The following is a 16,631-nucleotide window of genomic DNA, read 5'->3' as shown; positions in this document are numbered from 1 at the left end:
GGCCCTAACCCTGCACACAGTAGGGGTTCAGCACCCCTTTCCATGGTTAACAGGCTAAGGTGTTGTCCTGCAGACCTTTCCTACACAAAGTTTTAAAAATAAACCTTTAATTTTAGAATAGTCTCAGATTTACAGAAAAATCGTGAAGATAATACAGAGAGTTTCTATATACACACACCCACTTTCCCCTGTTTTTAACATCTTACTCTAGTATGGTACATTTGTCACAATTAATAAACCAATATTGACACTTTATTCAGATTTCCTTAGTTTTTACCTAACGTCCTTTTCTGGTCAGGATCCCATCCAGGACACCACACAACATTTAGTCATCCTGTCTCTTTAGGTCCCTCTCGGCAGTGACAATTTCTCAGGCTTTGCTAGTTTTTGATGATCTTGGCAGTGTTGAGGAGTGCTGATCAGGTGTTTTGTAGAATACCCCTCTATTGGAATTTGTCTGACGTTCTTCTCATGACTAGACAGGTTTGTGAGTTTTTGAGAGGAGAACCATAGAAGTAAAGTGTCATCCTCATCACATCACATTAAGGGTATGTATCATCCATATGACTTATTGCTGTTGATATTAACCTTGGCTGCTTTGCAGATTTAACCATCCCCCACATACGGCCAAATGGAATCCCTCTGCCTTTCACATCAAGATGGGGATCTGATTCCAGTTCGTAACAGTGTCCGCAGTTAGCTTGGACTTGGGCAACCTAAACACTGAAATGATTCAAAAGAGAAACATGTGACCTTCACACTGGCCCTGAGTATGGGAGGAGGGTGCAGGGTGGAGAGGATTCAGGATGACCTGCCCGCTTCAACAACATGCCAAACCCACCAGGGAGGCTTGCCAAGGGCCAAGGTCAGCTGCCAAGTAGCGCCAAGTGCCCAGTCCTTTTCCTATCCACCAATGTTGACCTTTCACGGTGCAGCTTCTGCAAGTGCCTTCTGTGGGTGGTGACTCACCCCCCAGCACTCTCAGAGGCAGTAAGGGGCCAGAAAAGCTGGGCCAGAATGCGAAGGGAAGAGGAAAGAACAAAAGGAATTAGATCTGACAAGTTCACCAGAAAATGTCTAACCTGCCCCTCTGTTACACTGGGTAGTTTTGCTGGACTCTTCCTTACATTATTCAAGCATAACATGAACAAGAATTTAAACTCTTTTTTTCCCACTTTATAAATTCTTGTTTAAAAAATTTTATTGAAGTATAGTTGATTTACAATGTGTTAGTTTCTTCTCTACTGCAGAGTGATTCAGTTATACGGAAACTCTTTTTCATATTTTTTTCCATTATGGTTTATCATGGAATATTGTATATAGTTCCCTGTGCTATACAGTAGGACCTTGTTGTTTATCTATCCTATATATAATAGTGTGCATCTGCTAATACCAAACTCCCATTTCTTCCCTCCCTACCCCCCTTGGCAACCACAAGTCTGTTCTCTATGTCTGTGAGTTGGTTTCTGCCTTGAAGATATGTTCATTTGTGTTGTCTTTTAGATTCCACACATAAGTGATATCAATATGGTATTTTGTCTTTCTCTGTCTTACTTCACTTAGTATGATAATCTCTAGGTCCATCCACGTTGCTGCAAATGGCATTGTTTCATTCTTTTTTACGGCTGAGTAATATTCCATTGTATATAGATACCACATCTTCTTTATCCATTCATCTGTCAATGAACATTTAGGTTGTTTTCATGTCTTGGCTATTGTAAATAGTGCTGCTATGAACATAGGGGTGTGTGTATCTTTTTGAATTAGAGTCTGGATATGTGCCCAGGAGTGGGATTGCTGGATCATATGGCGACTCTATTTTTAGTTTTTTGAGGAACTGTCATACTGTTTTCCATAGTGGCTGCACCAATTTACATTCTCACCAACAGTGTAGGAGGGTGCCTCTTCTCTACACCCTCTCCAGCATTTGTTATTTGTAGACTTTTTAATGATGGCTATTCTGACTGGTGTGAGGTGGTACCTTATTGTAGTTTTGATTTGCATGTCTCTAATAATTAGTGATGTTGAGCAACTTTTTATGTGCCTATTGGCCATCTGTGTGTCTTCTTTGGAGAAATGTCTATTTAGGTCTTCTGCCCATTTTTTGATTGGGTTGTTTGGGGTTTTTTTTGTTACTGAGTTGTATGAGCTGTTTGTATATTTTGGAAATTAAGCCCTTGTCTGTCGCATCTTTTGCAAATATTTTCCCCCAGTCCATAGGTTGTCTTTTTGTTTTGTTTATGGTTTCCTTTGCTGTGCAAAAGCTTGTAAGTTTGATTAGGTCCCATTCATTTATTTTTGCTTTATTTCTATTGCCTTGGAAAACTGACCTAAGAAAACATTGGTACTGTTTATGTCAGAGAATGTTTTGCCTATGTTCTCTTCTGGGAGTTTTATGGTGTCATGTCTTATATTTAAGTCTTTAAGCCATTTTGAGTTTACTTTTGTGTGTGGTGAGAGGGTGTGTTCTAACTTCATTGATTTGCATGTGGCTGTCCAACTTTCCAAACACTACTTGCTGAAGAGACTATCTTTTCCCCGTCATATATTCTTGTCTCCTTTGTTGAAGATTAATTGACCATAATCATGTGGGTTTACTTCTGGGCTCTCTATTCTGTTCCATTGATCCATATGTCTGTGTTTGTGCCAATACCATGCTGTTTTGAATACTGTAGCTTTGTAGTATTGTCTGAAGTCTGGGATGGTTATGCCTCTTGCTTTGTTCTTTTTCCTCAGGATTGCTTTGGCAATTCTGGGTCTTTTACGGTTCCATATATATTTTAGGATTATTTGTTTTAGTTCTGTGAAAAATGTCATGGGTAATTTGATAGGGATCACCATAAATCTGTCTCTTGCTTTGGGTAGCATGGCCATTTTAACAATATTAATTCTTCCAATCCAAGAGCATGGGATATCTTTCCATTTCTTCAATTTCCTTTATTAATGTTTTGTAGTTCTCAGGATATAATTCTTTCACCTCCTTGGTGAGGTTTATTCTAACTTTTATTTTATTTTATTTTATTTTATTTTATTTTAAAAGGGATTGTTTGTTTACATTCCCTTTCTGATATTCCATTGTTAGTGTAAAGAAATGCAACCGATTTCTGTATGTTAATCTTGTATCCTGCTACCTTGCTGAATACCTTTATCAGTTCTAGTAGTTTTTGTGTGGAGTCTTTAGGGTTTTCGATATATAGTATCATCAAATTGTTTTTCATTGGTACAGATAGGATTTGGAGCATTGTTTGTCTTCCCCCTCTTTATTCTGACACATTAACTAGTTCAAGTAACTGAACTAGATCACACAAAATATAATAAAAGTATGTTATATAACTATTATTTTACAAAATAATAAAAGTATGTTATATAACTATTATTTTAGTTAATGTTTATTAAGCATTTTACAATGCATCAGGAATTGTGCTAATTATTTTATGTACATACCTCATTTAATTCTCAGCAACCTGATGAGTTTGTTAGCCCTATTTTCTAGAGGATAAAATGAGACACAGAAAAGTTAAGTAACTTGCCCAAGATCACACAGCTAATAAGTGACCAGGAAGGTTATAAATACAGCCTGACTTCTCACTCCGTACTGCTACACAGTTGAACAAATCACTACACGATATTACTATACTATTCAAAAACAGCTACACCACTGCTATACTGTTCAACTAACCACCCACTCTACCGCTACCCTGCTCAGCAAGCCCCTATACTATACAGTAGTGTCTACAATGCTCCCAGCAACTTGCGAAGTGCCAAGAGTAGGAAGATGAATAAAACAGGGTCCTGGCCAAAAGGATCTCACTGTTGGTCCACTTATCCCCAGAAGTGCAGGGGATCCAGAAGTTCCCACATGCCCACGAGCCAACTCTGTAGTACTAGAAGAGTTGGCTATCTAGAGGAGACCTCAAATCAGGATACAGAATTTCAGCATGTGATGATTTGGGGACCAAAGGAAATGGCATGGAACATGACCATGATCCCAAATAACTAACAGTATTCAAAATGTCGAAAATTAGTTCAGTGCCAGCCCATCAGAAAATACATACACCCATCATGATGGAGGACAGGCCAGACAGAACACTGTCAGTTGTGGAGGGGCTGGGATGGGCTGGACATTAGCCTTGAGACAACCCCCAGAGACGGAGAAGCAGGGGCCCTTTGGGTGCTCTCAGTCACCTAGGAGCCCCTCAGTGCCATCATGAGGAACGCTAGAAGGAGGAGGAGGGTTGATTAGGTTTTCAGCATCCCCAGAGTATTATTGTGTGTGGAAAAGAACACCAGCTGTTACTCATGTTTTCATTAATATTGTTTTAGCTTATAAACCTGTGAGCCTGTATTTTTCCTAAAGCCTCTAAGCTCAACATACAGATTTTATTTATTTACAAATCTAGCAATTTTTGTGTTGAAATAAAAATACTCTCTTTAAAATTTTTTATTATTTACAATGTTGCATTAGTGTACAGCAAGATGATTCAGTTATATATATGTATGTATACATACACATATGTGTATATATATATATTCTTTTTCATTATAGTTTATTACAAGATATTGAATATAGTTCTCTGTGCTATACAATCTTCGTTATTTATCTATTTTATATATAGTACTTTGTATCTGCTAATCCCAAACTCCTAATTTATCCCTCCCCTCCTTTCCCCTTTGGTAACCGTAAATTGGCTTTCTGTCTGTGAGTCTGCTTCTGTTTTGTAAATAAATTCATTTGTGTCGTATCTTAGATTCCATATATAAGTGGTATCATGTGCTATTTGCCTTTCCCTGACTCATTAATACTTCACTTAATATGATAATCTCTAGGTCCACCTATGTTGTCGAATATGGCATTATTTCATCCTTTTTTTATGGCTAATCATCACATATATATACCCCACATCTTCTTTATCCATTCATCTGATGATGGACATTTAGGTTGCTTCCATGTTTTGGCTATTGTAAATAGTGCTGCTATGAATATTGGGGTGCATGTATCTTTTCAAATTAGAGTTTTCTCTGGATATGCCCAGGAACACTTACTTTCTCTTTCTGTTTGATTTAATCTCAGTAAGCTTATACGTTTGACATTACTTTCTCCCTAAACATTTACAAACTTGACTAATTAAATTCATTTACAGATTTCAAACCACAGTCACCAACATGACATATCTGATTCTCTCAACAACTTCAAACATCAAGCGGCAGACTTATACATTTTAAAAGTAAAATCTTCATAATGACTCAAGTTACTCTTGTAAATCAAAATAGATTTACAAATTTAATAAATAAATCAGATTAACTTAATCACTTAGAGCATCGTAAAGAACAAGCAGCACAAGATCTTTAAAACTTGCTGCTGTACTTAAGCACAGTTGGACACTAAGGTATCAATGCTGTTGATTCATTACTTCACCCTGGAGTTACAGATTACTCACATAACGAAGGCGAAAACAATTGCCATCTTAGACTTGTTATAGCAACTGAGGTCATGGACTCTGGATGTTGGAGGTCCCCAGGGCTCAGCGCTGGGACTTCTCATTTTCTCTCTCTGCACTCACTTACTTGTCATCTCATCCAGTCCTGTGGCTTTGACTGCCATCTACATGCTGATGACTCCCTATTGTACTTCTCGAGCTCTGGTAGGCATTAATGTTGCTCACTCATTATTTCTGGTTCTTCTCTTTCTAGAAACACAGGAAAATTGTACTTCCTTACCCTCAACTTGAGGTTAACTGTGGCTATGGGACTTGCCTTGGCCAAGGAAATGTGAGTGGAGTTATGGGCCACTTCAAGGCAGAAGCATTTCATTGCTGCTGTGAGACTCTGCAGCTCTTTTCTTCCTCTTGCCACAGCAAGAGGAAGTAGAGCCTCTATCAGTCTGACTTTCAGAGTGAAAATGACATGGGGCAGAGCCCTACACATAAGACATCAACTTTTGTTGAGTTGATCCAGTGAGATTTTGGAGTTTTGTTACTGCAGCCTAGCCTTGCCCATCCTAATATTTATCAGCCCACACCTGTCTCCTGAATGCCAGACACAGATTCCAGATACTGACTCAACAGCTCCACTGGGATGTCAAGACAGATATTTCAAACCTAATAAGCCCACAACTGAATTTCTTAACTTCCCCCCTAAAAACCGTGCTGCACTCAGCGTTCCCCACCTCAGGGGGAGGTCAGTTCTGTCCTTCTAGTTGCTTAGGCCAGAAACCTCAGAGCTATCCTTGTCTCTTCTCTTTCTCTCACATCCTATGTCCAATTCATTAGCAAACACCTTCGGCCCTACCTTCAAAGTATATTCAGAACTGAACCATTTCTCATCACCTCCTGTGCCACCACCCTGACCTAAGTCACCATCACCTCTCAACTTGGATAATTACAACAGCCTCCCAACAGGTCTCGCCTCTTCTATTCTAGCGCGTCCTTACAGTCTTTTCTTTTCTTTTTTTTAATATTTATTTATTTATTTGGCTGCATTGGGTCTTTTGTTGCAGCACGCAGGATCTTCGTTGCGGCATGTGGGATTATTCGTTGCGGCACGCAGGCTTTTCGTTGCGGTGCACGGCCTTCTCTCTAGTTGTGGCATGCGGGTTTTCTCTTCTCTAGTTGTGGCGTGGGTTCCGGGGTGCGTGGGCTCTGTAGTTTGCGGCACACGACTCTCTAGTTGAGGAGCGTGAGCTCAGTAGTTATGACGCGTGGGCTTTGTTGCCCCGTGGCATGTGGGATCTTAGTTCCCCGACCAGGTATCGCACCCGCGTCCCTTGCATTGGAAGGCAGATTCTTTACCACTGGACCACCAGGGAAGTCCACCTTACAGTCTTATTCTTAACGCAGCAGATCATTTTAAACGATTCAAATCATGCCCCAGACCCTGCAGCAGCGCTCCATTTCACTCAAGATAAAAGCCGGGGTCTTTATAATGACCTGCCGGGCCCTACTCAGTGTGATTCTTTCCACACCTCTCTGAACACAGCTTCCATCAGTCTCCCCTTTATTCATTTCACTCCAGCCACACTGGCCTCCTTGCTGTTCCTTGAACACACTAGGTAAATTTCCAAGTTAGGGCTTCTGCTCTAGCTATTCTCCTGGCCCAGAATATTCTTTCCCCATCTCATCTCCTCCAAGTTTTTATCATATCTCACTTTCACAGTGAGGCCTACCTGTTTCATCCTGCAAACTGCCCACCTCAGGGTCTCCTCATTCTTTTTACCCTGTTCTTTTTCTTTTATCCGTAGCATTTCCCACCCTCTAACCTATTATGTAGTCTATTTTTTTATTAGGCTTATTGCATACGGATCTCGCTCACCTAAAACGTAAAACTTCCTGAGGACAGATATTTTTGTGTTGTTTTCACTGCTGTACCCCAGGTTCCTGGCATGGTGCACATAACAGGCACCCAATAAATGTTTATTAAAATAATCGGTCAAATACTAAATATATGAATTACTGTTTGGGACTGGAACACAGGATCAGAGTTCTTTTTCCAGGATAATCTTGTCCAAGCATTTTTTGGCTGAGCTAAATTGTTAACTTCCTGGATTTTACTGGTACTACTTAGGTGCTAACTAAATCTGACTGTGGCGTGTGTATGTTTGCATTAGCATAAAGAGCTTTTTCTGCAAACACTACCTGAAACTCCTAACTGCCTTTCTTTGAATGTACTATACTTTAGTTGCTCCTTTTAAGTGTCATTATGTACTCATGTTTTGCATAGAATTTTGTTTTTCCTTTTCAATGTTCAGGTTGTCACAATCTGACCGATGGGAGTCCCAGAGATCTTTGCAAGCATTTGTGCTTTTTCAAAACAGTAGGATTTTCTAACCCACTTCTGCTTTCTCTGCCCCAAACATAGAATAATAGACTCAGCTGCTCTCCAAGGAGCCCTGGTTCCTTTTAGCAGAAAGTCATACTAGAGACCATAATCTGGGTGCTTTAGGGATGGATACCAGATTGCTCCCTAGGAACACAGGTGGAGACAGCATCACTACTAGACCACTTTATTGACAGGTAGATTTGGTGTATCTTTAAAAGATTTCATTAGTCAGCATCCAGTCAGGAAAACAGAAATCACACTAGGAATTTCCAGTAGGAGAGACATAAGATAGACGATTAATTACAAAAGTGTTAGGTAGCTGGGGGGAAAAAGCAAACAAGGCATGCTGAGGTAAACCAGAGATTAATAACTGAGGGCACAACTGCCACTGGGCTGGGGATCAGAAGGGAAGGGGTGGTGTTACCAGAAACCAGAATTGCAGAGGAGGGCTGGGCAGGCCTGACACCCAGGCCTCTGCCCACAGGTGTGCGCTGGGTCCTGGATGAAGAGGCAGGTGGGTGGGACTCCGAGTGATGAGGAAGACGTGGCCCCGCTGACGGGGGCACCTCCAAGGGGCTGCGCGAGACTGGGGCTGGGACGGCGGAAGGAAGCTAGAAGCGGAGCTGGAGCTGTCCAGGACCGCTAGCCATCTCCCGACAGGAGGCAGGAACAAGAAAACAGCCTTCTTTTCCTTTCTTCCACCCTCCCAGTCCCCACTAGAACCACAGGAAGCCGGCTGGCCAGGGAAACTGGGAAGGGTGGCTCAGCCCGAACATCACAGAGAGGACGGTGGCCTGGACTGGGGCACAATAGTGGATAACCAGCACAAAGGTCATGAGGTCACCCGGACCTTCCAATTAAACTCCAACTTCTTTTTTTTTAAATTGAATTATAGTTGATTTACAATGTTGTGTTAGTTTCTGGCATATAGCAAAGTGATTCAGATATATTCTTTTTCATATTCTTTTACATTATGCTTTATTACAAGATATTGAATATAGTTCCTTGTGCTATAATCTATTTTATATATAGTAATGTGTATCTGTTAATCCCAAGCTCCTAATTTATCCCTCCCACTCACCCCTTTCCCCTTTGGTAACCATAAGTTTGTTTTCTATATCTGTGTAAACTCCAACTTCTTTAAGTCCTCTTTTCTCAAAAAAGAGTCTTGTTTTAGTATAAAATATTTTCTGAGTTACTAGTTTCTTCAAATTTCATATCATTTCTTATCAATTTTAATATATCAAATATATACATACTGTCATATAAACCTATGTACTTAAATATCAATATAACATTAATGGACACTATTACTTACTAGTATCCATTTATATTTTACTCAGAGTCTGACCTAGGCTGGAATTACATTCCCTTCCTCTCTCTCTCTCTCTCTCTCTCTCTTTTATTATGATAAAATGTACATAATATAAAATTTACCATGTTGGGACTTCCCTGGCGGTCCAGTGGGTAAGACTCCGTGCTCCCAATGCAGGGGCCCCAGGTTCTATCCCTGGTGGGAGAACTAGATCCCGCATGCATGACGCAACTAAGAGTCCGCATGCCACAACTAAGACCCGGCGCAGCCAAAATAAATAAATTAATTAATTAATTTAAAAAATAAATAAAATTTACCGTCTTAACCATTTTTAAGTGTACACTTCAATAGTGTTAGGTATATTCGCACTGTTGTGCAACCAATCTCCAGAACTCTTTTCAGCTTGCAAAACTGAAACTCTGTACTCTCTAAACAATAATTCACAATCCCCCCTCCTCCCAGCCCCTGGAAACCACCCTTCTACTTTCTGTCTTTCCAAATTTGCCTACCGTAGGTGCCTCATAGAAGTGGAATCATACAATATTTGTCCTTTTGTGAACGGCTTATTTCACTTAGCATAATGTCTTCAGCGTTCATCCATGTCATAGCACAGGTCAGAATTTCCTTCCTTTTTAAGGCTTTCTAATATTCTGTTATATATATATGTATACACACCCACAGCATTTTGTTTATCCATTCATTTGTCAGTGGACATCGGTCGCTTCCTCCTTTTTGGCTATTGTGAGTAATACTGCTATGAACATGGGGGTACGTTTCCCTCCTCTTTCGTAATCTTTTTATAGACCCTCATTCTATAGGAGTGGCTCTTAACATGTCAGACCTAGCACTTTCTCTCATTCTAAAATGAAGTTTGTAAGTAATATAGCCTGTCTACCAGATAATTTAAGGAAAATCAATATAATAAAGTATCTATTTCATTGTGAGTAAATACCTGAGAACAATCACACAGAGCACATAACAAAATAGTCATATGCTTGCACGTTGCTCGCGGTGGACACAGCCACGAACGTTCAATGTCTCAGGAGCATGGCATTGGAGATTTGAGTACCACAAGCAGCGTTGCTTGGTGGCATGATTTCGTAATATGGGTAACCAACACAGTAAAGTTTGAAACAAAGCAACTTTTTTCAATGTCATGGCAATTGTAATCTTAGAAAGGCAGTGCATATTTATGTTGGACAAAGAATAATTGATGTTTCTATGTAAAAAAGAATTAGGTTCTTGGCTCAGATCTTTTTTTTTAAATATTTTTCCTTTTATTCATTTTTTGGGGGGGGTGTTAATTTATTTTATTTATTTTTGGCCGCATTGGGTCTTTGTTGCTGCACATGGGCTTTCTCTAGTTGCAGCGAGCGGGGGTTTTTCTTCGTTGCAGCACGCGGGCTTCTCATTGCGGTGACCTCTCCCGTTACAGAGTATGGGCTCCAGGTGCGCGGGGCCCAGCAGTTGTGGCTCGTGGGCTCTCGAGCGCAGGCTCAGCTGCTGTGGCGCACGGGCCCAGTTGCTCTGCGGCATGTAGGATCTTCCCGGACCAGGGCTCGAACCCGTGTCCCCTGCATCGGCAGGCGGATTCTCAACCACTGCGCCACCAGGGAAGCCCCGGCTCAGATCATTTTAAACAGATTATTCCCCATATAGAGCATTGAAATTGGTGAAGAACACACGGGATGATTTGTCATGCAGGATGGTCCAGTGATTTGCAAGACATCTAGCATCTTTAGCCCATGCCACTAAATGCCAGTAGTACCTGCTCAGTCATGAGGACAGTCAAGGAATGCCCCTAGACGTTTCCTAAATGTCCTCTAGGAGGCAGCACCACACACATTAAGAACTGCTGCTCTAACTTAGGTGTCCATCAGCAGATGAATGGATAATGAAGATATGGCATATGTATACAATGGAATATTACTCAGCCATAAAAAGAAACGAAATTGAGTTATTTGTAGTGAGGTGGATGGACCTAGAGACTGTCATACAGAGTGAAGTCAGAAAGAGTAAAACAAATACCGTATGCTAACACATATATATGGAATCTTAAAAAAAAAAAGGGTTCTGAAGAACCTAGGGGCAGGACAGGAATAAAGATGCAGACATAGAGAATGGACTTGAGGACACGGGGAGGGGGAAGGATAAGCTGGGACAAAGTGAGAGAGTGGCATGGACATATATACACTACCAAACGTAAAATAGATAGCTAGTGGGAAGCAGCCGCATAGCACAGGGAGATCAGCTCCGTGCTTTATGACCACCTAGAGGGGTGGGATTGAGAGGCTGGGAGGGAGACGCAAGAGGGAGGAGATATGGAGATATATGTATATGTATAGTTGATTCACTTTGTTATAAAGCAGAAACTAACACACCATTGTAAAGCAATTATACTCCAATAAAGATGTTAAAAAAAAAAAAAAGAACTGCTGCTCTATAAGTAACTAGAGTCTCTGTGTCTCTATTAAAGTCAACCAATAAAGCTGTGTAACCGTGGCAAGCACAAGGAAAAAAACCTTGCAGACTTATTGGACTATTTGGCCAATTAGTGTGCTCTGAAATCCACTGCCAAGTTTATGCCAAGGCCATGTGTCCCACAGGTTTCTCCAGCCAATGGCTGGGCACAGTGGGATACTAAGGCCAACCTGTTCCTGGAAGGCTTGAGACTCCTCTCACAGCTGACTTTGCCTTGAGGTTCCCTGGTAGCCTTGCTGACCTTTCTTGGCTGCACGAGAGGCTAGGATGTTTCCACCCAACCTTCCTTCCCTCTTTCCTTCACTTGGGGTCAGACTTGCATTGCCCTCTGACAGCTCTGCTAGTTCCGCTCCCTCTCTGTTTTCTCTCAGAAGTGTCTCCACAATAAAATCCTTGTACATTTTATCCTAGCTTGGCATATGCTTCTTAGAGGACTTGGAGTAACATAGTAACAAAGAACCACAAAACCCCCATGGCACACAACGGTAGGAGTTTATTGTTTGTGCTTCTGGGGGCAGGGTTCGGGGCTGCTAACCAGACGGCTCTGCTGACCTTGGCTGGGCTTGCTCCCATATCCGGGGTTGACGGGCTGGTAGTTGATCTAGGATGACCTCCCCTATGATGACTTGGGACTCAGCTGGACTCCACACATCTCTCATCCTCCAGCAGGCTAGCCCAGGTATGTTCTGATGGCAAGGGCACAGGCACAAGAGAAAAGCCCAATGTATAAACCTATTTCAAATTTGTGCTTGCCTAGGGTCAGCTATACCCACTGGTTAAAGAAAATCATGTAGTTGAGCCCAGATGGAGTTGTACGACCCTGAAAAGTAATGTGACAAAGGGTCGGGATACAAGGAGAGGTGAAGAATGGGACTATTTTTGTAATCTACCACAGTGTCCGTGCATTTTTCTTATTAATGAAGTACCACTCTTCAGTTTTTTTTAAAAATTGTAACCCCTCTTAAAATAATCACATCATGGTAGAGTCATTTACTGGTAGAAAGGAAGCCTGAAATTTCTGAGTATTTACCAAAAGACTCTGAGTTATCCACACAAGGCTATTTAAACTGGTTAAGGTTTCCATTACATTCATTGTCAAGTTAAAGCCATTTTCTCCTCCCTGCAATGACCCAATGCTGTGACTGCCCATGACAAAGATTAGATCAGTTATAGATAGCAAATAACCTACATTTTCTTTGTACTTCAGAGTGATTTATTGAATTTTCAAACACCTTCCACACAAAAGTAGAGAAGTTCAGACATTATTTTTAAAATAAATTTGAGTAATTCAAAATTATCCCTAGGATAATATCACTTACTTGCATTCTTTCTTAAGCAGGAAAATCTGTTGTGTTACAAGTTGGTAGCCAGGAACTACATCAAAGTCGAGGTGCACCTGTGGCTGTGGGCATTGTGTGTAAGCATCACTTGTCATGTATATGGCCGCAGAGAATGAGTGGAGAACCACAGTGCTAGCCCACAGTGACCTCTCTGCTCCAAGCCCCTGTAACCCATGCCTTCCTACTAAGGTTGCTCAATCTGTTGTGCAACAAAGTGAAGGATGGAGGCTTTCCTTTCCGTTGTTTATTCTCTCTTGCAAAAAAAAAAAAAAAATTAACGTTTCGTAAATTTGAAAAAAATTTGAGCCTATAGAAAAGTTTCAGGAACAAAACAGTGAGCACCCATGTGCTCCTCACCTAGTTTTACCAGCTGTTAACCTCTTGCCTCCCACACTATCGATACATTCTCTCTTTATATACACGTTTCCTCTCTACCAAGCCATCCAAGAGTGGTGGGCAGGCACCCTGGCACTTCACCCCTAAATAATTCTCCATCCTTTCCCAAGAAGGAGGCCATTGTCCTAGTACTGAGAACACTGTTGTCACACCTGACAAACTCAACATTAAGTTCAACATACAGTTTACATGAAATTTGCCTAACTGTCTGAAAATTATCTTTTAATCCAGATCCCATTGCATTTAGTTGTTCTATCTCATTAATCTATTAACAGGAAGAATAAAAAATAGATGCCTGGGTCTTACCCTAGAGCTACAAAAAACAGAATTTCCAGGGTTGGAGCCCAGGAATCTATCCTTTTAAAACTGTTTCTGATGACTCTGATGAGAGTCACGTTTGGGGATCACTGAGTTCTACCTGGAAGGTTAATTATCTTTTCACCTGTCTATGGCTGTTTTCCCAAACAGATTTCAGGGAATTCTTGTGCCAGGAGTAATAAATTGCTGGGAGAACTCTAACTCATTCTAATTGTACCCTAACCATTGCCCCTCCCCTCTAATCCCACCTGCTTCTTACCCCTTAACATTATACTCAGAAGAACTTGAGTGGCAGGTTTTGAAGGCCCAGTCCTAGACTTTATCTTGGACTTCTCTTTAATTCCAAATTCTGTTAATGACCTCATAAATACTTTTGAATTGAATAATCTGGGGTGGGGGTAGGGGGATGTGGGAGGGAAGGATTGGCTTGTTGAAATGCAGATTTCTAGGCCCTCCTCTGGGCTCAGGAATGTGCATTTTAGTCAGCTCCCTAAGTAGTCCGTACTCCCTTTTTTTGTATTTCATTCTAAGGGCCTTTCAGGGTGATTTACTCTTAGTAAGCAACTCAGTAAGCCTCTGGTTGTGTCATTGAAATAAACCTCTATGCTTAGAACCCTTGCCCACAAAACAGACAGCAAAAGAACTTTTCTTCCCGTCTTTTAACTCATCTCTTTCAATGCTCCTATTTGACCAATTCTCTCAGTAGAAAATGTCCTTCACAGAGCCTTAGCTTTTCTCTAAAACCATAGAAACAGGCATCTTATTTCTGCCTCACCCTGCCTTTTACTCCCACTCTGACCAAATTCCCTTTTAGTGTTGACTCAAATTGTTTATCTGAGTCTGTGCCTGACCTTTCGGTTCTAGTGACATCTTTATGGCCCCTTTTTTCTTTTTTCTTTTTGGTGGGTAGAGATGATATGGAGGGGAGCCCAGAGGATTACAGATTGTAAAGTCACCCACACTTTGATTCCAGTATGCCACTTTGAACTAAGTTGTCCATCATGGGAGAAAAAGAACCTGTTTATTATTTTGGAATTTCACCTTGCTTGCTCTGCTAGGTAATCTATGTGAAAAGCAAATATTCTTTTTTTGAAAATCACATTGCATTTTCTGCAAAGCTGTGTTTTGCTAACATGGAAAGAGTTAAGCTGAAGTTTAACCTTTTTAATATAGTCGTTAGTTAAAATATCTGGTGTCTCTTAGTGAAGGTAAAGAAGCACTCTAGAATCCAAATTTGCCTGTGATGAAGGACACAATTTTCCTTTTTCAGCCCATTCATTGGCGGAAAATAATTCTTGCCAGATGCTTGATGCCACTAGCAATTCTAGTGAAATAATGTGGAAAATACGAAACTGTCATCAGATATAAAGTTAGAACAGAGATAATCTCTTTACCAGAAGAAGCCAGCATGTGTGTATGATGCCGAATCCAGCCTCTGTACCCCGACACTGAGTTAAATCTTGGAGACAGAGTTTTGGGTGAAGTAGAAAAGAATAGGTTTATTACTTTGCCAGGCAAAGGGGGCCGCAGCAGGCTAATGCCCTCAAAACTGTGAGTCCCGACCTGGAGGGGGTAGTGAGGAGTTTTATAGTCATGGCTCAAAGAGGGCGTGATCAGCTCGTGGACATTCTGATTGGTTGGTGGTGAGGTAAGTGGGAGTCAGCCAACATCAACCTTCTGGTTCCAACCAGTCTGGAGTCTACCTGCTTGTGGGCAGCATACTGTTAACTTTTCCCGCCTGGTGGAGGTTTCAGTATCTGTAAAGCAGCTCAAAGATATTGTTATGTGTATCCCTTGAGGGGGAACCGGGACCCTGCCCCAAGGCTACTCTATAGTTTCTTGACTATTCCTGCCTTGTCTCCACATCCCCTCCCTTACCTAATTAGCAACTGTTTAAACCTGCCCGTTGGAACACAGGGAAGGTCATGGAGGCTGAAGGAAGCCTATTTCCTGTTATCAAGAAATGGGGGACACAGAAAGGCTTTTTTGCCCAGGAGCCTCACAGGGTCCTGCTCAGTTTCATGTATAATATCCATCGATACACGAGTATATTGGGAGTGATAAACAGTCACTTTGACAAGGTAGGAAAAACACCATTCTTATCACCGCGTAAGTAAAAAATCCATATCATTGCTTTAATGAGGGAAACTGATTCTTCTTCACGATGAATGAGATATCCAGCCAGCCCCAGCTGTTCTAACCACACTAGCCTAGGTGTCAGGAGTGTGAATGAGTCATTTTGGACAGTCCAGCCTCATTAGTTGCAATGTGTAAAAGAACCAAGGATCACAGTGAATATGGCCCCAGCTGAGCCATCCCAGGCACCTCCAGGCATTAAGCCACCCCAGCTGGGCTGCAGGCAGCATGCAGCAGAGATGGGAACCTCTGCTGTGTTCTCTCTGAATTTCTGGCCTACAAAATTACGATCACAGGGCTTCCCTGGTGGCACCGTGGTTAGGGATCCACCTGCCAATGCAGGGGACATGGGTTCAAGCCCTGGTCCAGGAAGATCCCACATGCTACAGAGCAACTAAGCCCATGCGCCACAACTACTGAGCCTGCGCTCTAGAGACCGCAAGCCACAACTACTGAAGCTCGCGCGCCCAGAGCCCGTGCTCCGCAACAAGAGAAGACACTGCAACGAGAAGCCCGCGCACCGCAACAAAGAGTAGGCCCCACTCACCGCAACTAGAGAAAGCCTGCACGTAGCAACGAAGACCCAATACACCCAAAAAATAATTAATTAATTAATTAATTAAATTTAAAATATATATATGATCATAAGAAACTGGTTGTTATTTTATGCCACAACATTTGGAGTGGTTTGTTATGGTAATAGATAACTGGGATAGATGTCGAAGAGAGGACTTGTATTACTTGGCTATTGCCACAATAATGCATGACTCCAAAACTCAGTGGGTTTCAACAACAGTATTTATTTTTCTGACTCATGGGGCTGTGCGTTG

At 41.5% G+C, this 16,631-nt stretch overlaps 1 protein-coding gene across 2 annotated transcripts in view; it reads left to right on the top strand.

Annotated features, from left to right (window-relative positions):
- The window catches only part of SLC1A4 (solute carrier family 1 member 4), a 90,195-nt gene that overhangs the window by 45,831 nt on the left and 27,733 nt on the right, over positions 1 to 16,631 (top strand). The window lies entirely within an intron of this gene.

This window comes from Delphinus delphis, chromosome 12, assembly GCF_949987515.2.
Source record: "Delphinus delphis chromosome 12, mDelDel1.2, whole genome shotgun sequence".
In the NCBI taxonomy this organism is placed as follows: Eukaryota; Metazoa; Chordata; class Mammalia; order Artiodactyla; family Delphinidae; genus Delphinus; species Delphinus delphis.
This window is presented reverse-complemented; position numbering and strand designations above follow the sequence as displayed.